The following is a 19,836-nucleotide window of genomic DNA, read 5'->3' on the forward strand; positions in this document are numbered from 1 at the left end:
TGTCTGGGAAATTTTTTTTTTTTTGCTTTGCCTGCAAAAGGGAACATTTCACTCTGCCTTTAGCTTGGGTTTCAACCAGCCTCGTATATTAGAAGAAGTGAGGTCCAAACTGTGGCAAAGACATCATGGTGACATGTGGTCAGAACAGGTCTACACTACAGTTTGAATTGGATAAAATGCTTCTTAGGCTGCAATTCTATATGTACTTACCTGGGAGTAAGTGCCATAAATTTAATAGTGCTTACATCTTAGTAGACGTATGTAGGGTTGCGCTGTTAGTCTTTTCATTCAAAAAAAGTAGATGAAGGAGATGTGTAGTAAAAGTCTCTTGTTAGCACCCTGATCTGTCCTCTGAATGTGTGATGAGCTCTACTCGGGTTTCTATGTTAATGGGGCATATAAAAAAGCTCATTTTGTGTTGACGTGGTAACATTATGTTGTGTATGTGAAGGGATGTGATTCTTCTCTGAGAAAGGAGCTTTAATGTAGAGACTATTTTTAGAATTATTCATTAGCTTCTCTTCAGGCAAATTATAACTCTACATTAATATGCAAGCACATTGTTCATATGGGATTGCTAGCGCTACCTTTATGGACAAATAGATGAAAGGCAAAAATATTTCCAGATTACATTTTTAACCCTTTAATTAATGAATATATCTGTGCAAGTATGTATATAATTTGGGAAATGATGTTTAAATGCCAAACAAGCAAGTGATGATAACGCATGGAGTTTCTGTAACACTCCATAAACATTTTACAACCACCTTACTGAAAGAATAGAAATAGTGTCAGCAGGGGATCAAAGTTGTCTCCTGTCCATTGCCTGACTGCAAGAAAGACAACACCAGCGAGGTCTTCAACAATTTATTGGAGTGTGCACCAGTGGCGTCACTGGTGCAGGGAGTGTGATCCTTACCAGGTGACATGTCAGGAGGGGGCGAGGGGGCCTTTTATTCACGCAAGCTCACAGCAGCGGCCATCAGGGTGACACACTGGTCTCCCGCACTGGTTGACGCAAAACCAAGTGATGCCACTGGTGTGCACTCCCAGATATAAACTCCACACAGCAGTTTGACATATGCAGGGAACCCCCTAAACAGGCTATGCATAATTTTAAATACTGTTAGGTTTTGATCTCTTAATCTAGCTGTTCTCAAACTGGGTCCACCTCCCACCAGTGAGTCATGGCCCAATTTTTGGAGGTTTGCAAAACCGACAGGGCAGATCAGACAGATTAGGTTATGTGCATCAAGGGTTAAACCAGCTGCTACTGGAGAGAGTACTGCTGCCTAACCACCATTATAGCCCCTTGGCATTTATAAATGAGGCAGTGGTCTCTCAGGCCTCTTAAGTTTGAGAACCACTATCTTAACTCAATCAGCTCTTGCCACCATTCATAATACATAAAGCCAATTGGTTATTAACTGTTAACCAATTAGTTCAGACAGTATGTTTAGAAATTAACCAATCTATCAGATATTGACCAATCCCCTTGTGACCTTTGCGTATCTCTTCCCATATAAATACAGAGAGCAACAATAGTCACAAAAGCCTAACTAGTAGCCCTGTCAGATGGATCCAACTGACACTCTTTGGGACTTTGCCAGCTGCCATTTGTTCCATTCCTAGCACTAGTCATCATTCTAGCCTACTTAGTTTAAAGGAATTAATCATTTAGTATATGTTCAAAACTTATTTAACTAAAGCAAAAAGAATAGGGATGATGCTGATCTGATTTGGGGGTAAGCCTTTTTTTCTTTTTCTTTTTTGAAAGGTATGTTATATTTATTATTTACTGAAGAGATTTGCACTCTCTACTTCTAAGGATCTTCTAGGATCAAGAAAATGCTCGGTGTCAGACTTCAGATCCTCTTAACCTTGAATTGTTCCCCATCTTGACTTGAATTCTTCTTTGCCTTCTAGTAGACCTATGAAAAAAAATATTTTCCAAGGCAGTGGGTTCTCACACATTTTGCTCCAGGACCCACTTTTTAGAATGAGAATCTGTCAGGACTCACCGGAAGTGATGTCATGACCGGATGTGACATCATCAAGCAGAAAATTTTTTGACAGTCCTAGGATGCGATCCTACCCACACTTACCCATGAGTAAGTCCCATTGACTATCATTGTTAAAAGCATATACATAGTAACTTGTTAAAAGTACAGGTCTGAAACATTTCCCCAGATGCAATCATATACCATGGTAGCATCAAGTCTAATATATTAAGAATAAAATATTGAAATGAATGGGGACCCACCAGAAATTGGCTCATGACCCACCTAATGGGTCCCGACCCACAGTTTGAGAAGCACAGTTCTAAGGGCTCCTAGGTTTTGTGTCCTTGAATTGAGCATTCCAGGAAGGAGAATGATATAAGATATCACACCATCCCTCTTACCATGGCCACAGTCTGCTGGCACTACTGCAGCTGCTTCAGATAGCTGATTTGCTGAAAAGTAAGAAGGTAGGATTTGGAAGGTTGGAAGGAGGGTATATGGTTTGTTTGATTGTTTGACTGAGTGTTTGATTGACTCAGGGTACAATCTTAATCCCCCACCTCACCCCCAGAACTAATGTTCCAATGGCAGGGAGCACTATGGCAGGCCAATGTGTTCCAATGGCAGGGAGCACAATGGCAAGCCAATGTGGCTCCACACTGTTCAATGGCCAGAAGAAGGCCTGCTGACTAAGGTAAGTCAGTGGGGGAGGTGGGTCGGAGCACCATAGAGGCTTACCCCTGGGTAGGGGACAAATGACCCCCCCCCACAAACACACACAGAATGCAGCACGACTGTCAGAAAATAAGCCAAATTCTTTATGAAGTTATTGGAAGCAGTGAGCTTGTTTTCTGAGGCAATCCTGTGTGAGCATACATGCAGGTCCAGGGGGAGGGGAGAACTTGCCTGCTTCTAATAAACAGCCCTTGAGCTTTGCACAAGGGTGAAGTGTGTAAATGAAAATTAGCTTTGATATATTGAATAAAGCAAAGAAAATAAATGATGGGGCAGAGCAATAGAAAAGCTGTGTGGAATATCAATTTAGGTGGAATGAAAATGCTAATAAAAGAGACCAATGCTCCTCACTGGAGTGTGAGTGCTTTGAATAATTCACTTAACGTCCTGGGTACAAAAAAGTTGGCAAGCGGATGTTGAAAACCTTCCCTGCTTGGCTGCTTGCTTTGCATAATATCCACACACACTTATTTGATATTGATGGGATATTATCATGAATTATCATAAACGCCAAAAGTTCAGTCCGTTTGCCAAAAGCTTTTAAAAACCTGGCATGCTAGCCCCGAACTACAGCTTGTTTATCACATTTCATCTTATTTTTAGAACAGCGTTTTCTTCTAATGTAATGAAAACATATTAGGAGTAATTTTTATTGTTTGCAAGCCAAACGATAAATTAAACAAAAATAAAAGAAAAAAACATAATTGTGCAAGATGGTCAGATGCAGGGATAATTTCTTTTTACAAATAGAAAGAAGGGAGGGGATGTAAAATGCTGTGAAACAGTGGCTGAGGAGGAAAATTTTGTTCCCCTGTTGCTGTTTTGATCTCACTTTTGGGTGCACTATTTTTAGAAGAATAAAAAAACTTCTATGGGCTTTCAATGGAAGGGTTTTTTTAGTTTCAAAACAGTGTGTTGGGGCCCCATGACTGATGTCAAAATTATACCTCACTACGGATTGCAGCCTTCCTTCTTGCTATGACAGAAATGAAATTTTTCTGCCTTCTTTTTGTGATGTTATTCAATGCCTAGCAATGATGTTTTGTTGCGTATATTTTTATTATGCAGTGCTTCATGTGTATGGTCATTGCTGGTTAGAAAAGCATTCCTCATTGCTTCTTACCACCACCACCCCCCCGTCTTAAAAATACTGTTAATATTGAATTAACCCAATTGCAGTCGTATTTCATCAGTCAGTGCCTGTTTGGCTTGCAGGTTTTTAAGGCCCCCTTCTCTTACTTGCCCCTTCTTTTAGAGTGCTGGTAACTGAGAGAACAAAGGGTGTGGGAGGAGCGTGAATGAGAGAAGACACTGACTAGACCAGGGGTGTCCAAAGTTTTTGGCAGGAGGGCCACATTGTCTCTCTGATACTGTGTCAGGGGCAGGGGGGAAAAAAGAATTTAGATTTCAAATTTGAATAAATTTACATGTGTTTACATAAATGAATATATTAAAGATGAACTTATATGAATGAATGAAGTTCTTGCAATAGCTCAAGGCCTATAAAAAGCCTTGCACAAAGCAAGGCTGGCCTTTCCTTTGCTGCCGCTACTGCATCACAGATGTGAAACAGCAAGCAGTGGAGGGACCCCTCATCCCACAGCTCACCGAGAGGTCAAACAGTCGCCCTCACACTGAGAGCAGTTGCATCGGGCCAGTGTGGGCTCCAACAAATCTCTGGTGGGCCAGAGGCTCATTGGAGACTGGGAGCTCCCTGAGGGCTGCATTGAGAGGCCTCGAAGGCTGCAAGTGGCCCCAGGGCCAGGGTTTGGGCACCCCTGGACTAGACTAATCATCAAGTCTGATGAAGGACTAGACCAGTGTTTCTCAAACTGTGGGTTGGGACCCACTAGGTGGGTCGCGAACCAATTTCATGTGGGTCCCCATTCATTTCAATATTTTATTTTTAATGTGTTAGACTTGATGCTGCCATGGTATGTGACTGCATTTGGGGAAATGTGACAGACCTGTACTCTTTAACAAACTCCTATGTATATTCTTTTAACAATTATAGTAAATAGGACTTACTCCTGGGTAGGCGTGGGTAGAATTGCAGCCTAGGATGGTTAAAAAATTTTCTGACATCACTTCCGATAGGTCCTGACAGATTCGCATTCTAAAAAGTGGGTCGTGGTGCCAAAAGTTTGAGAACTACTGAGCTAGACCAAAGAGAGATAACAAAGACACATCCAGGTTGTTAACTGTTAACAACTCCTCCTTTGAGAAACAAAGAAGAAGCACTTCTGAAGGGCATAATATAGACAAGGTTCTGCACCTTCCTCCTCTCCCTTGAAGAAGAAAGATCTGTACCAGCCACTGTGAAGTCTCCCAAAAACCAGAGGTACCTCATCAAAGCAAAAGAGGCCCCTAAGCAAAGGAGGATTTAGTCCTAATCCAAGCCATAATTCCTAATGTAAAGGTGGGAGCAAAGGAATCTGGAATGCAGTTTTATTCCTGTAAGAAGCAAGCCAACTCAGGAGTGGAAATTTCCAGTTTAAGAGATGGGCAGCCAAATCCTATCCACACTGCCTGCGCACAACCTCCCCACGCTTCAGAAGGCCTGCTGGAGTCTTCTGAAAGGCCATTGTGGTTTGGGGAAAAAGTGGAAGGGCCTTTCAGAAGGTTCCCAGAGGCTTTCTAAGGTGGTGGTCTCATACCTCAGAACACCTCTTAGTGGAAGCAAAAGAGGCCCCTAACCTAATGGCTTCCTCTTACTGGAAGCCATTTCCAGATGCATCCAGGAAGCCATGTGAGGCCCTCCAGCGTGAGTCAGCACATGCGTTGGGTCAAATCCATGGGTGCCAAACCCACAGATAAGGAGGATCCACTGTATTATTTGGGGAATGGGCTTCTTTTATTTTATTATTGATTGATTGATTGGTTTCTCCCCATAGGGCACTCAAGGTGGCTAACAACAAATGAATACAAAAAAATGCTAAAGTACAAAAGACAATAAAAACAGACAATATAAAACGAAGCAGCCAGCAGTAAGAAAACAACAATAAAAACATTAAATAAATTACTAAAAGTAGCCATTATAGGACCTCAAAGACTTTCCTAAATAAAAATGTCTTCAGGCCTTGGTGGAAGGTTATAAAGAAGATACTGTTCTCAGCTCAAAGGGGAGAGACTCCATAAACCAGGTGCTACCACCAAGAAGGCCTTGTTTCTGGCTCCATTCCCCTGCCTTCCCTCAATGGTGGCACAGCCAACAGGGTCCCCTCTAATGAGCTAAGAGATTGGAACGGATTGTATGGAAGAAGGTGGTTTCTCACGTATGCTGGTCCCAAGCCACATAAGGCTTTAAAAGTCAAAACAAGCACCTTGAATTGGGCCTGGAAATGAACTGGCAGCCAGTGCAGGTGCCGGAGCAGCAGTGTGACAGAGTCAAACCATTGACCGAAGGCAACTACATGAGCCACCACATTCTATACTAGCTGTAACATCCAGACCATCTTCAAGGACAGCTCCACATAGAGCGTGTTACAATAATCTAATCTTGATGTCACCATGATATAGACTGCTGTGGCCCGATCCAACTGAGATAGGTATGGCTGCAGCTGGTGCATCAGTTGAAGCTGGGCAAAGGTGCTCCTGGTCACAGCTGACACCTGGGCATCCAGGAGCAGCTGTGAATCTAGGATAACCCCAAGCTGTGAACTCCTAAGCTTTTTATTGTGTGAAAGCGTTCTGGGGCTGGAGCTAGAAGAGGGGAATGAACAGTGTTCAAAGGTGGGGAAATGGGGGAGAGATGCCATGCAGGATGCAAAGTCAGGCCATGGAGGGGTTGCATGTGTGCATGTGATGACTCAAACCAATAGGTTGCCCCTTATAAGAACATAAGAACAGCCCCCCTATCAGGCCATAGGCCCATCTAGTCCAGCTTCCTGTATCTCACAGCGGCCCACCAAATGCCCCAGGGAGCACACCAGATAACAAGAGACCTCATCCGGGTGCCCTCCCTTGCATCTGGCATTCTGACATAACCCATTTCTAAAATCAGGAGGTTGCGCATACACATCATGGCTTGTACCCCGTAATGGATTTTTCCTCCAGAAACTTGCCCAATTCCCTTTTAAAGGCGTCCAGGCTAGACGCCATCACCACATCCTGTGGCAAGGAGTTCCGTAGACCAACCACACGCTGAGTAAAGAAATATTTTCTTTTGTCTGTTCTAACTCTCCCAACACTCAATTTTAGTGGATGTCTCCTGGTTCTGGTGTTATGTGAGAGTGTAAAGAGCATCTCCCTATCCTTGCACTGCCCCTGCTCTAGCAAACAGACTTGTAGAAATCTGCTGCTTATGCGAACTGGGTAAGCACTGAATTGCACATCCCTAACATTTATGTATTTGATCTTTGTCACCTAGCAGTAGAAAAAGTTATTTCCAGTAAAAGCAGTGAGTATTGCATTTAAAAAATGGCTGGGCAGCTAGCCTGGACATTTAAAAATGGGAATGCCAGGAAAAAAAACCAGCCAGGGGTCAACTTATACAACCCATGTGGTCTTCCCGATACCTGCTATCAGACCACATGGATTATAATCTGCTCTGGAAATTGGGATCATTGTGATGATGATTGTGTGATAGGTTCAGATCAGTCTGGGCATATTTAATTCCCCTTCCTAGAAGGGCAACTTCCCATTGCTTTCTTTAGTGCTGCGGAATCTCTTTTTCTAAATGGCGACTCTGGCTAGTGCTTCAGTAATCACTGTGCAAATTATGGACCAATCCTATTGGGATGCTGCATTGCTAGAATGTGCATTCTGGTGACTCAGTGCACTTATGGCTGTCGCAAAAGGCAATGTGTCATAGAATGCAAGCTGGCTGCCTCTACAAGCAGGGAGTGGCCATGATCCTGTGATGGCAGCCACTGCAGGAGCCCTGGTGCTTGTAAATTGGCACAGGGGTGGGTGGAGGTGAGAGGGAGGGAAGCGGGAAGGGAGATGTTTCAAGGCTGGGACCCCTTTCCTGGCCATCCACCTCTCTGGGTTTACTTGGACTTGGGCCAGCAAGGTGGCAAGACCCATCCTGGCAGCAGAGGCTTGCCCCAGGGCAAGGGGACAAATGTTCCCTTACCTTGAGGAGGCCTCTGGGTCCAAAACTCTCCCACAGGATGCAGCACACACCCTATTGTCATGGCTGCATTGTTGCCAGGAAAATTACCATAGGTATGATTGGGCTGCCTACAATGTTACTTCATGAACATATACAATTAGGGTGCTTTTTAATATACTCAGTGTTGAAATTAGTCCCATGGAAAGAGGTGAATGAAATTTGATAAGAAGTTTTTGATGGGGCTTGCTTCACTTTTCACTACATGGCATCAGTGCCAAAGGTATGCAAAAGTCAACATTTTGTAATATTTTGTCAAATGTATGCAAAAGTTTTTTCTTTTATTATGTGAACAAAAACAGAGAAAAAATAAAAATATAAAAGAGCATTACATGGATACGTAATTATTAGTTACATACTAAAAAAATGAAAAAAATGAAGAAAAAAATATATTTATACAAGACCAAAGTTAATCTATATATCATCATGTTTCATGTGGCTTATGTTATTATATCAAGGAATGGCAAAAGTTAACGTTTTGTCAGGGAAATGACATAGTGATTTTTACTGTGCAAATTGTTCTGTTAGGCAAACTGCCATATCTAATGCAAATCTAAGGGGCTCTCAAAGGATAATTCTGTATTTTTATGTCTATACCTCTATATTCCAGGTTTCTATGAATACCAGCATGGTTATGGGATAGTAAAAAAGACAGTGTATTCATATGGGCTCCAAACGCATTTCAACACTACTAACACCTACACATGCTTTGTCAGCAGATGAGGATTACTGGCCTGGTTTTATACTGCTAATTCTGCCTAAGTAGGCACCAGCATAGACAACTTGGTTTAAATATGATGCTGAGCAGATGGACATCTGCCCTGGTAATTTTTACATCCAGAATCATGTTTAAATTAGACCCCAGGTTCCTCAAACCCGTAAGAGATATTGCTGAGTCACAGAAAGACTCAGCCACTTCACACAGACCTAATCTAACAAGGTCCTGGATTCGTTATGAAACCTCATACAGACCTCTGTAGAGATTTTCAAGCTTTAGACTGGAAGTGACCCTGTGGAGCTGGATATAATTCAACTGCCCTAAGTGCAAAGTTCTACTGTCAGCTTCAGAGATGTGTCACCCAGAGGTTTTGCCAAAGAGGAATCGCTCACCACTCGGAACTTAAACCTGTCAGCTGTAATTGGTGCCCAGGGTGAAGAGCCAATTGGGAGAACTCCAAGCACAAATGGATGTACTATAGCTCCAAGTGCAAAAACTGTGAGTTTAAAGCAGGCAGTACAGCAAATTCAGCTAGGATAAGGGGAACAATTGCTTTTTTAATTTTTTTTTTTTTGCGTGCAAAGTTTATTTATTTATTACAGATACAGGTAAGGAAAATGGGTTAAACTTAGGACTGGAACTAATTAGGTTACACATGAGGATATTGGCCGTAGATTACAACATGTCTTAATAAAAAAAAAAATTAACGACTGAAAAGAAAAATAGTCATTTATACAAAAATTATCATATTTGACATTATACTAATTAATGATTTAACTAAACAATCAATATTGTTTAATTAAAATTATTTATCCAGTCATAAAAAGGCTTCAAATTTTGCACATACAATATTCTTGCTGCTATACTGATAAGTACAATAAAATGTTTCTTATATTAGTCACATTTAAGAGGAATATTTCCAGTTTGAATGGTACTACACAATTCAATATCTCTTGTAACAATATATATCTTTTTCCAATATTTCTTTACTTTCCACATATCCACCACATATAATAATGAATTCCCTCAATCTCTTTGCATATCTAACAGTTATTTGATGACCCAGGGTACATTTTTGCTACTTCCTCTGGAATTAAATATCATCTATAAAGCAATTTATATAAATTCTCTTTAGAAGATATCACTTTAATTATGTTAATATTTGTGTTCCAACTTCGTTTTCAATTACATCTGCTTCGATCTGGCATAATTAATGGAATATTCCTCACTTCTGAGGAGAATTCAATCTATTAATATCTACAAAAAAATTTCCACTTGTTATTCAGCCATTTTCCCTTCCTGTCTTAGTATTTTCTTTGTTCTCTGTCTTGTTGATATTTTCCTTCTTGCTCCTTCCACTCCTTCTTCTTCCTCTTAACTCCCTTATATTTCTTGATCCCTCTCTTTTCTTCTTCCGTTTTCTCCATTTTATTCTTTTTGAATTTAATCCAAAGATTCTTCTTCTTGAAAGGACGTGCTCTCTTTCTCTGAGAATTCTTTTTTCTTCCTGAAAATTCTGAGTTCTAATAATAAATGCTGCTTTTCCCATCTCCTGTCTCATTACAAAAATCTCAAATTCTTTAGTTTCATCTGACGTTTGGTCCATTCTTTTTTTCCACCCCCTCCATACTTTTCTTTGTTTGTCTGTTTGTCAGGGAGGAGTTTATGTGCCTCATTTGTCCAGATAGTTTTCCAACCTCTTGCTTCATTTCACTTCTGAATTCTTGCAACATCTCCATTAATGAGGTCTGGCTTTCGCTAACATCCTTTAAATTTTTTAATGTCATTCTTATCAGTATCAAATCAAGCCGATATAACTCTGGCTTTAATTGTTCAGGCCTGAGTCAAGACTTTTGCAGCAAAAACAAAAGTGAAAGTTATTCCATCCTTTAAAAATTAATTGTTAATTTCTTTTCCATGCATACCATTCCAAGAGGGTGATCCTTTATCTTCCCTTATTTACTTTTCTTCCAATAATCCTTGTTACAAAAAAGAAAAAAAAAACATCTGCTCCAGCAGGGGCTTCTTTAAATCCACATTTGCTCTTTTTCCTCTCTGGGTGGCTGCAAGCTAACGTAAATAATCTTAAAGTTGTCTTTCCCTCCTTCCAACCTCTTGATTGCAATTCTTTTTATAGCCTTTTACTCACAGTTAAAGGTTTTGTTCGCTTTCATGTTTTATCTAGGCCATGTGGGGGGGGGAGTCCTCAGCTGTCCGAATCGTCTCCGAAGATGGCGTCCGGAATACGATCTGATTCAGCACAGAACAATTGGGGAAAATATCTGTGAAACTGCCGTCTCAAGAGACTGCCCCGTTCAAGCTCTCAGCCTTTGTTCCTTCTTCTTGGCAACAAAGAGTATCTCATTGTTGAGGTCCTAGGAAAACACATCTATTTAGCAGCCCCCCCCCCCCGCTGAGCCCTCCAAGGTTCCCTGCTACTTCACTGAGTGTTAACTCCGCCCCCCGGAACAATTTCTTTTGCATATAGAAATTGCTAGTTAAAGGGTGAATGTAGTGTAATGTAGTGTACGTTCTTAGAAGTAAAGGACCTAATGTAGCACAGTAAGCTGTGCTGCATTAGATTGAAAGATCTGTACCATCTTTCCTCTGTCCTGGAAAATGTTTTTTATTATGTGCAGAAAGTTGAAACAGTACTCTGTTATCCACTCACACATACAGATGGAGGTTGGAAATTGGAAAATGATATTGCCTCTGTACTCTACAATCCAAAAGTGACCACCTTCACACAAGTTACAAATACAACCGAAAGTTACTAATATGGCCCACCCTAAATTCGAGTCTCCGATTCATAGCTGATGAAAGGAGTGCACCTATTCATATCCTTAACATTAAACTCTACAGTATCAATCCAACATACAGGGACACACACTTCACTCAGAGTGGATTCAGTGGGAGCTCATGTGCATCTAACTCTATACCAACTTGTGACTATACTGAACTGGGGGATCTGAATCAATAAGTTAAGCTGAATGAATAAGTCGCCTTAGGGCCCAAAGCTAAACTGACCCAGTGCTGGTGCTGGATGCTGTAAGCATGCCATAAAGCACGTTTACAGCACCCTCAGAGGAGAGAGTGCAGGCGCTGGGCCCGGTGCCAATCAGATGCAGGGCCCAGCGCTGGCAAAAGGAAGATGCACTGTGTGACCACCGGGGAGTGGTGCGGCCCCTGGGGGTGGGGGAGGGCAGAAGGACAGGATCGAGGAAGGAACCAGGGTGGGAGGGGGGTGGAACCAGTGAAGCTCTGCTCCACCATGTCCTGAACTCTGTGTCGGGCCTTGAGAAGCCCCATCGCGGGGCTTGGGGCTTTCCCTGAGGAGACCTCTGCCTGCTTCCCAGCACCTGTTGGATACAGCAGTAGCTGCTTTGGTGCAACTGCTCCGGTGGGTGCTAGGAAGCTCAGGATTGACAGGACAGTTGTAGGACAAAATAAGCAAAATGGCCATATGGGCAGTAAATTACAAGAAATGAAACCTGATAAAGGAGTAAAGGTTTCAAAATATGACACCTTTATAAAGAAGAAAAGGGGGAAATGGCATTATATTCTTTTATTCAGAAAATAATATGTGGTAACTCATGCCGGATCCCTGGGAAAAGTCATACATTGATTCATTGATTTTTCTTCATGTGCACTGTGCCATGCAAAAAGTTAAATTCTAAAAGTTGCTAATGAAATCAGTCCTCATCTCTCCTTGAGTTATATAATGTATAATAAAATAAACTATATATTCCCTTGAACATAATTAAGGGAATGTGAGCAAAGGACTGACGGAAGACAGCAGTATTCTGAAAGGTCATGGATTTCCTTTATTAACTTCTTGAAAATAAGACACAGTATAGATGGAAAATGATACGGTAGTTTCTTTTTGTTCCATATTAACGACTCTTTGTGTGTGTGTGTGTGTGTGTGTATGTGTGTTTTAAACCTGCCTCACCTTTCTGCTATAAAAAGTCCTCAAGGTAGCTTACAGGGATTAAAATCACAAAATAAAATATCAGAAATAAAGTAAAACTTGATGAAGGAAATCAGCAGTGCAAACTCTTAAAAATCAACCAAATAGATAAAAACAGAGGCAAAATAAAGCCTTCCCAATTGATATCATTTTTTTTTTCAAAAAGGTAATAAAAGAAATCCATGACTTTTGAAAATATTGTCTACCCAACATTAATTATGTTCAAGGGAATATATTCTCCTCCTTCCGCTTGGGCAAAACCACTTGCATAAGGAGAATGCTTTTGTTCATGGAGGAAGCTCCTGATGACAGGAGCACTTATTCTGATGTTACCTGTAGATATTAGTTAAAATCTTGGTGAGCAGTACAGATTTCACTTGGCCCTCAAACAATAATAACAAAGGTGCCTCTCAAACCTCTGTGAAGAGAGAATTTCAAAGCTGAGGTGCCACCACAGAAAAGGTCTTCTGTCCAGCACACTCACCCACTTCCTTGCTGGAGATGGAGAACCCCAGCAGTGTCTAGTGGCTGGCTGGCTGCTGTCTTCTTCTGTATCTTTTTAGATTGTGAGTCCTTCTAGGAGAGGGAGCCATTACACCCATTAATTAAATGGTCCTTCAGATAGTCAGGTCCTAAACTACTTTTTTGGTATGTTCATATATAAACTTCCCAATCCCATCTAATTCTGATGTAGCTAGCAAAACATTAGTTCTCTTGCAAAAGGCTCCACAGTATAACCCAATCCTGAGCAACCCAGTAACTTCACATACAAGAGTAAACTATTCATGGAGCTTCACAGAGATGACAGTATGCATTGCCTGGCAAACGCATTCACCTGCAAGCAACATTGTCTTAAACTGGGCTTTGGTGTTGATATGTACTTGTTTTCAGAAGTGATCATCAGGAAAATGTTCACAACGTAATTGTATTTAATTTTCTTTTTTATATGTATTCAACAAATACAACAAGGAGAAACTGATTGTTAGAAGTGATAAAAAGAACTGACTATTAAGAATGACTTGCCAACATTTGTTTGAGTGGTAAAGAAAAAAAGAGAAAGATACATGCCCCTAATATGACATAATTTAATTTTCAATGACTGGTGAGGCTGTTTGTATCATCACTATATGGAAAGACGATAATTGAATATAATTAAGCATGTTCACTTCTTATTACTTGCTATTGATTGCTGTAATATACAGGGTACCAGCATTTAAATCTTCTTGGAGGCACACATGCGATGTAGTGGACTATGACTCACACAAATGAGTGTGTTTTAGGTGCCACTGTTTCTTTCAGTTGGCTGTCAGATTGAGGATCGAACTATGCCCTGGAATATTTGTCTTTTTTAAACAAATATAGCATGCAACATGGCCTAACAGCCCAATCCTGAGCTGCCTAGTGCCAAAATGGTGACTGCTGCATCCTGTGGGCTTTGGGCAGCTGCTGGCATCTCCTCCTTGGGGAAGGCCCAAGCCCTGCAATGGGGCTACTCAAGTCTGTGCCAGTCTCCTGACCTGACACACGGTTCTGGATCAGGCAGAGCAGAGCTCTGCCAGTCGCACCCCGCTCCCTCCCTCGCTCCACCTTCCCCAACCCTCCCCCTGCCCCAGAATGCCTCCCTGCACCCCCAACTAACCTCTCTGCTGACCAGAGCTTGTTCCTTGCTCCGGGCGGCATGTGGTGGGCATCTGACTGGCGCTGGCTCAGTGCAGACCGGTGCTGAGCCGGCACCAGCATTGACCCAGTGTTGAGTGTTGTGGGCAAGCCTATCAGCACATTTGCAACACTCAGCGCTAGCGCTGAGGGTTCAGGATTGGGCCCTAAAACAGCAGCAGAAAGGCAGGGGGTAGAGGCTTAAGCCCCTCTGTGGTTCCAAGACCTATTCTGTGCCCCCACATGCTCTTTATAGTGTAATAAAGTTTCTACTGACTTTTAAATATAGTGGGAGGGGGAACCAAGTAAAGAGTTGTGGCAGGAGCCAAATGCTGAAGCCCTCCTACTCCTGCTGTGGTTTGGGACCATTTTGTCTAAAACGGCAACAATTCAATAATAAAACACAGACATTGATGTGTGTATCTAGATTGACCCTAACACAACTACCCCTCTGGAATCTAAGACTTTGGTGTCAGCAAAAGTGTTTACTTGCCACACAGCAGCCTTTCAGATCAAGTTAAATATATGTTTTTAATATATTTTAACTCTGGTTGCACAGAGCATTTTCCCTCATATTGTAAGCTGTTAAAGCAAGGGATATTAGTACAGACAGGGTAACTGAGAAGCAGCAGAAGAGGTCAAAATGATTTGTACACAGTGATTGCAATTCTAATGGGGGGACTCTTATAAATATCTCTGAATACTGACAAGACTCCAGCATGCTTGCCCATCCCCAGCAAGTACTGTAGAATGATAATTATCTTAGTCCAGATCTTTCCCTGCTTATGTGCATACATATTACTTATGCATTCATTCATACTAATTGAGGAAGTGAAGCTGAATGCATAAGATCCATGCACAGAGACTCCCATTGAAATAAATGGGGAAAGTGTTTATGGGGGCGGCAGGGGAGTTCCATGGGTTTTGAAGCTTCTATGCCTGGAAATTTGATAGGGGCACACACTTAAATATCATTATTTCATTTATTTAATGAAAATTTAAAGCATGCGTTGCATGTATTTTTCTAGATTGTATATGTATTTTACACATTCTATAGGTATTTTAAAAAATGCAAGACAATAATTATTTACTTTAATTTGTTTTCCTTTTCCATTAACATGTCTAGTGTAGTCAGTTAAAAAATGTTATGTTAATTACTGGAGGGATAAAAGCCACACTTACCCTTCTAGTTATTAAACCATTCTGATGTCTTGCAGGGAAGGGGATATACATCACTAACCTTCTGTGTGCAAGCAAATGGATGTTTTTCTATTCAGCAAAGGGCAATAGATTCTTTTTCACTGGCAGAGCAGTACAACATCAACAGCAGGCAGAACAGAAGTTTTATGGCTTTTTCCCTGAATGTTGTGGTGCATGGCTTCTGTATCTGACAGGGAACAAAGGGTTCTCGAACAAAGCTAAAATCACATCATGCCTTTCAATATGCGTTGGGGATGCTTTGAACTTTTCCAGTTAGATTGAGAATATACATTTTCATATGGCAGGTTTCTTTTATGAAAGCCTTTGAACCTCCTCCATCCCTCCCTCCCCTCTTCAATTGTTGACTGGATCAAACCAGTGACGTCATTTTCCTGCTGTTATTTCAAAGACACTGTTTTATATATATCTTGTCCTGGAAGCAGGTGCTTTTTCTAAATATTGGAAGACCGTTTTAATATTATTACCCTTTTACCCTCTCTCCCCTCCCCCACTAAACAAGCAAGACATTAATTGATAAGCCAATCATGCATCTCAACATAGCAGCAGTGGGTCCTGCCTCAAACATTTCTCCTTTAGTGTGGGCTTCTAACCTAGACGAGGCCCAACAACGGCCCCTAGGAATGGTTTGTTATGAAGAATCATCAGCTAGTGATAACCCCTCTGTTTCAATGGGATTCAAGAGCCAATGGTCAATATTTATTTATCATCACAATAGTCCACCTTTATATTTGTGATTTATAGGTTGAGCAGCAGGAAGGATTCGCCAGTCTTTTTGCTTATGAATTGCACCTAAATAATTCTCTCATACCCATACATAGGGTGGGGTTTCTGTTAAGACTGCTATTTGAAGTATGTTGCACATGGGAGAGTGTGCAACATGGGAGAGATGGGCAGCAAAATCCTATCCTATGCTGCAACAGACAGGCTGGCCAGCGTGAACTCACTGGGCTGGATCCAGCACCAGCACGCATCCTCATGCTGGCCTACCCAGCTTATGAGTTGTGGACATACCTTACAGTACATTTGTGACACTCCCAGGCCAGCCCATGGGACTTGCGCATGCCCAGAAAGTGCTCTGGATTGTGCTCAAATTCTTTCACAAGTGAAATATATGTCTCAAAGAATGATTTGAAAGATATACATTCTCCTTCACTATCCAGCCAATAGAAGATAGTGAATATGAAGTTGACTTGAGTCGGAACATCATGGAAACTGCATGTGATAATACTTATAATTGACCCACTCTAAATGCTATAGTCACTTCATTGCTAGTTGTAATAAACTCGATTATTTCTAAGCATTATCACAGTTCATGTCCATGACATTTCACCTCAGGAATCCACTTGAAGTTATCCGTGATTAATTTGCAGGATTTGTTTGTAGCCTGACATTCTTACTGTTTAGATTGAGATTGTGTACTTTGACACCACACCACAGCAGTGTGTGTGTGAATGCCAGGGTGATATGGAGACTATATACATTTATCTCTGGTTCTCACTTGAAGAACTGTAAAATCTCCTATGCCTGGTGTCTATCAGTGTCTTCTGACTGCCCAGTCAGGGTGTGTAATAGCATCATTTTCAAAGAAAGCAGAGTACTTCCTTTTAGTAGGAAGCTATGCATTATGGAATATCTACCTGAAATGGACTAAAAGCCAATTCAACGAACATTGCTATTGGAAAAAAAACAACTACGTATTGTGCATCACAACTCCTCATTAAGAAAGAACACACATGGCAAGAATCCACCTATTTTACCATGTTTTCTACAAATGGCAAGTGCCTTGTTTAGATCAGGACAATGATCCAACTTATCTCATGAATTATCAGCTAACCACAAAACAAGTTTATCAGTGACTGCATCTAAGGCAGCGATTTTCAACCAGTGTGCCACAAATGGTCTGCAGATGTGCCGAATGAGTTTGGAAGAGGGAATTAAGGCCACTGGAGGATGTGAGTCAGCATAGTGTGCCTTGTCAATTGTCAAAAAACCAATGGTATACCTTGACAATTTTAGCACCTTATGAGTGTGCCATGACATGAAAAAGGTTGAAAATCACTGATCGAAAGAACTGACAGATGCATAGATATTGGGAAAGTGGTTGGTTTCCCCCTTTTTAAAGTGACTGACTAAGGGAGGCAGTGTCCTTTTTTCTAGGAGGTGTACCCCTAACTGTTGACAACTATCCTATAATTGTATACCATTAACTTGCACTCACATGAAGATCAGAAAGAGTGGCTGTTCTTTTTAATTATTACTTTTCAAAATAGTATCTTGAGTACATTATAGATTTATAAGAGAATTAAGTTTCAACCAAGTTGATTGTAGCTGCAAAGTAATTAGAGAAAAATACTCAGCTGCGAGAACGAACTTTTAAATCTCCTATGCATGGAGATACACACTGGACTGTAGAAGAGACCTCGTACTCGGAAAATTAATCATGCGATCTCTCTCTGACAGCTCAAGTGATTAGTGTGCGAAAACTTTCATATCTCAAACTAGCAGCACATAAATTTGATCAACTTTAGGCACTGACATCTGTTATATAAAGTCATATTGTAGCAGGAGCCTAAGCCACACAGTGATAGCACAGTGCTAATTTACTGCCTCTATAACAATAGCTGAAGGTGACAAAAATCATCTTCCTTTGGCTGGAAACCAAGCAAGTTCGTTTCCATTTGAAACGCCATCCTATCTGAAGCCAAGCCAGGGTCAGAAACCAACAGTTAAATTGATGACTATGGAAATGCTTTTGCTGTTTACCCGGCTTCTTATTCTAGGAACAAAAATCACAGTTCATGTATTTTTCAGGAAAATTGATAGACATTTCAATTCTTATTTGCAATTGCTGTGGAGTCTAAAGGTGACTGATTACCCTTGTGTGGCCTTTCTCCACAAGTGGAGAGACATCAAAGCAACTGAACCTCCAGGGTAGGAGACACCTCCAGGAGAGACATCAAGGCAAGTAATGGGACATCAAAGCAACTGAACCTCCAGGGTGAGAACTCCTTTGTAATCGTGGGGTAGGATCCAGTCAAGGATGGGCACTGCTAATTTCCACAGAAGTAAAGGGAGACATTTAAGTAAATGTTTAACTTTGCCACTGAAAACAATAGAACATAGATGAGCCAAGAAGTCCCTCCCAGACACACACACACACACACACACACACACACACACACACACACACACACACTTCTGGGGATGACAAGAAAAGAGGAGTATGGACTGGTATGCAGCAGTGGACAAAGTAAGGAATTTTTTAGCAATACTTGTCCCTGTATTGCTTCTGAGTGTTGCAAATGCACACTTGCACCTACCTGGGAGTCCGATGGGCCAGTGCAGCCAGTGCAGGGGCCAGCTGTGTAATGCAGGGGCTGGGAAAGGGTGACGGGAGGGTGGAAAGGGGGAGAACTGGGCCTGCAGAGTGGGATTGGCAATGGCAGCACACACAGCATCCTTACCTGTCTTCATCCTGGGCGGACCTACATAGGCTTCCTGGATTTGCGCCAGCTATATAGCTGATGAAGATCCAAGAAGCCCCATAGAAGTGGCTAGGATTTTACTTGGGATAAGGGTAAAAGATATCCCGTTACCCCAAGGTTTCAGCTACTTTGGATGGAGCACAGGCCATGTGACCTTGCTGCACCAATCCAGCTTAGGAATGGGCTGTGAGATGATAAATATACATCCCTGTATCCCTACCCAGTGGATGAAGGTTTGGCCAAATTCTTCTGACAATCTGTCACCCAGGAGCACCCCTTCCCCATACTGCTTACAGGAGAGGAGGGCAGCAAGAAGGTGTAGGGCAGCCAGGCTTGGCAGGATTCAGCCCTGCAAGGCTCAAGATCTCAGGAGAGCTTGGGCTGGGGGCAGAGCAAGAAAGGGTGGAGCCTAACCACCCAACCTGCAGGCTTATAAGGAGGCTCTCACCTGAGCTCCTTCTGAGGGACAAGGTGAATGCTGAGGAGTCTTCCTGAGTCAAGGGAGGTTAGACCTCCTAGGGGAAAGCCTTTCTCCTTGGCCACTCAAGGCCCTGGAACAGCAACCCCAGAGGGCCAGAGCAGGGGCAAATCCCCATGCCCAGGAACAGCTACACCCCATTGTCTCCTGCCACAGGTACCCCACACTGGGGGGAGCCGAAAACAGACAGCTAAAGAACCTACCTGATCTTCCCCCTTTGGGAATCACATGGTCACCTGGACCCTGGCAACCAAGCCCTTCTGGAACTAGGGGTACAAGACTCCCAACAGAACCACAGCGTGGGGGAAAGCGACCCCTGGTGAGCCAGAACCGAAGGGGATTGTGCTGTTTGTCTGTATGTGCTAGGCCCTTTGCCGTAACAGGACCTAATGAGTGTCAAACATATAACAAGAATAAAACAGTGGTGTTGACCTTTTTGGTTGAAATGAAGGTTGAA

The sequence above is a fragment of the Tiliqua scincoides genome, chromosome 3, assembly GCF_035046505.1.
Source record: "Tiliqua scincoides isolate rTilSci1 chromosome 3, rTilSci1.hap2, whole genome shotgun sequence".
Lineage (NCBI taxonomy): Eukaryota > Metazoa > Chordata > Lepidosauria > Squamata > Scincidae > Tiliqua > Tiliqua scincoides.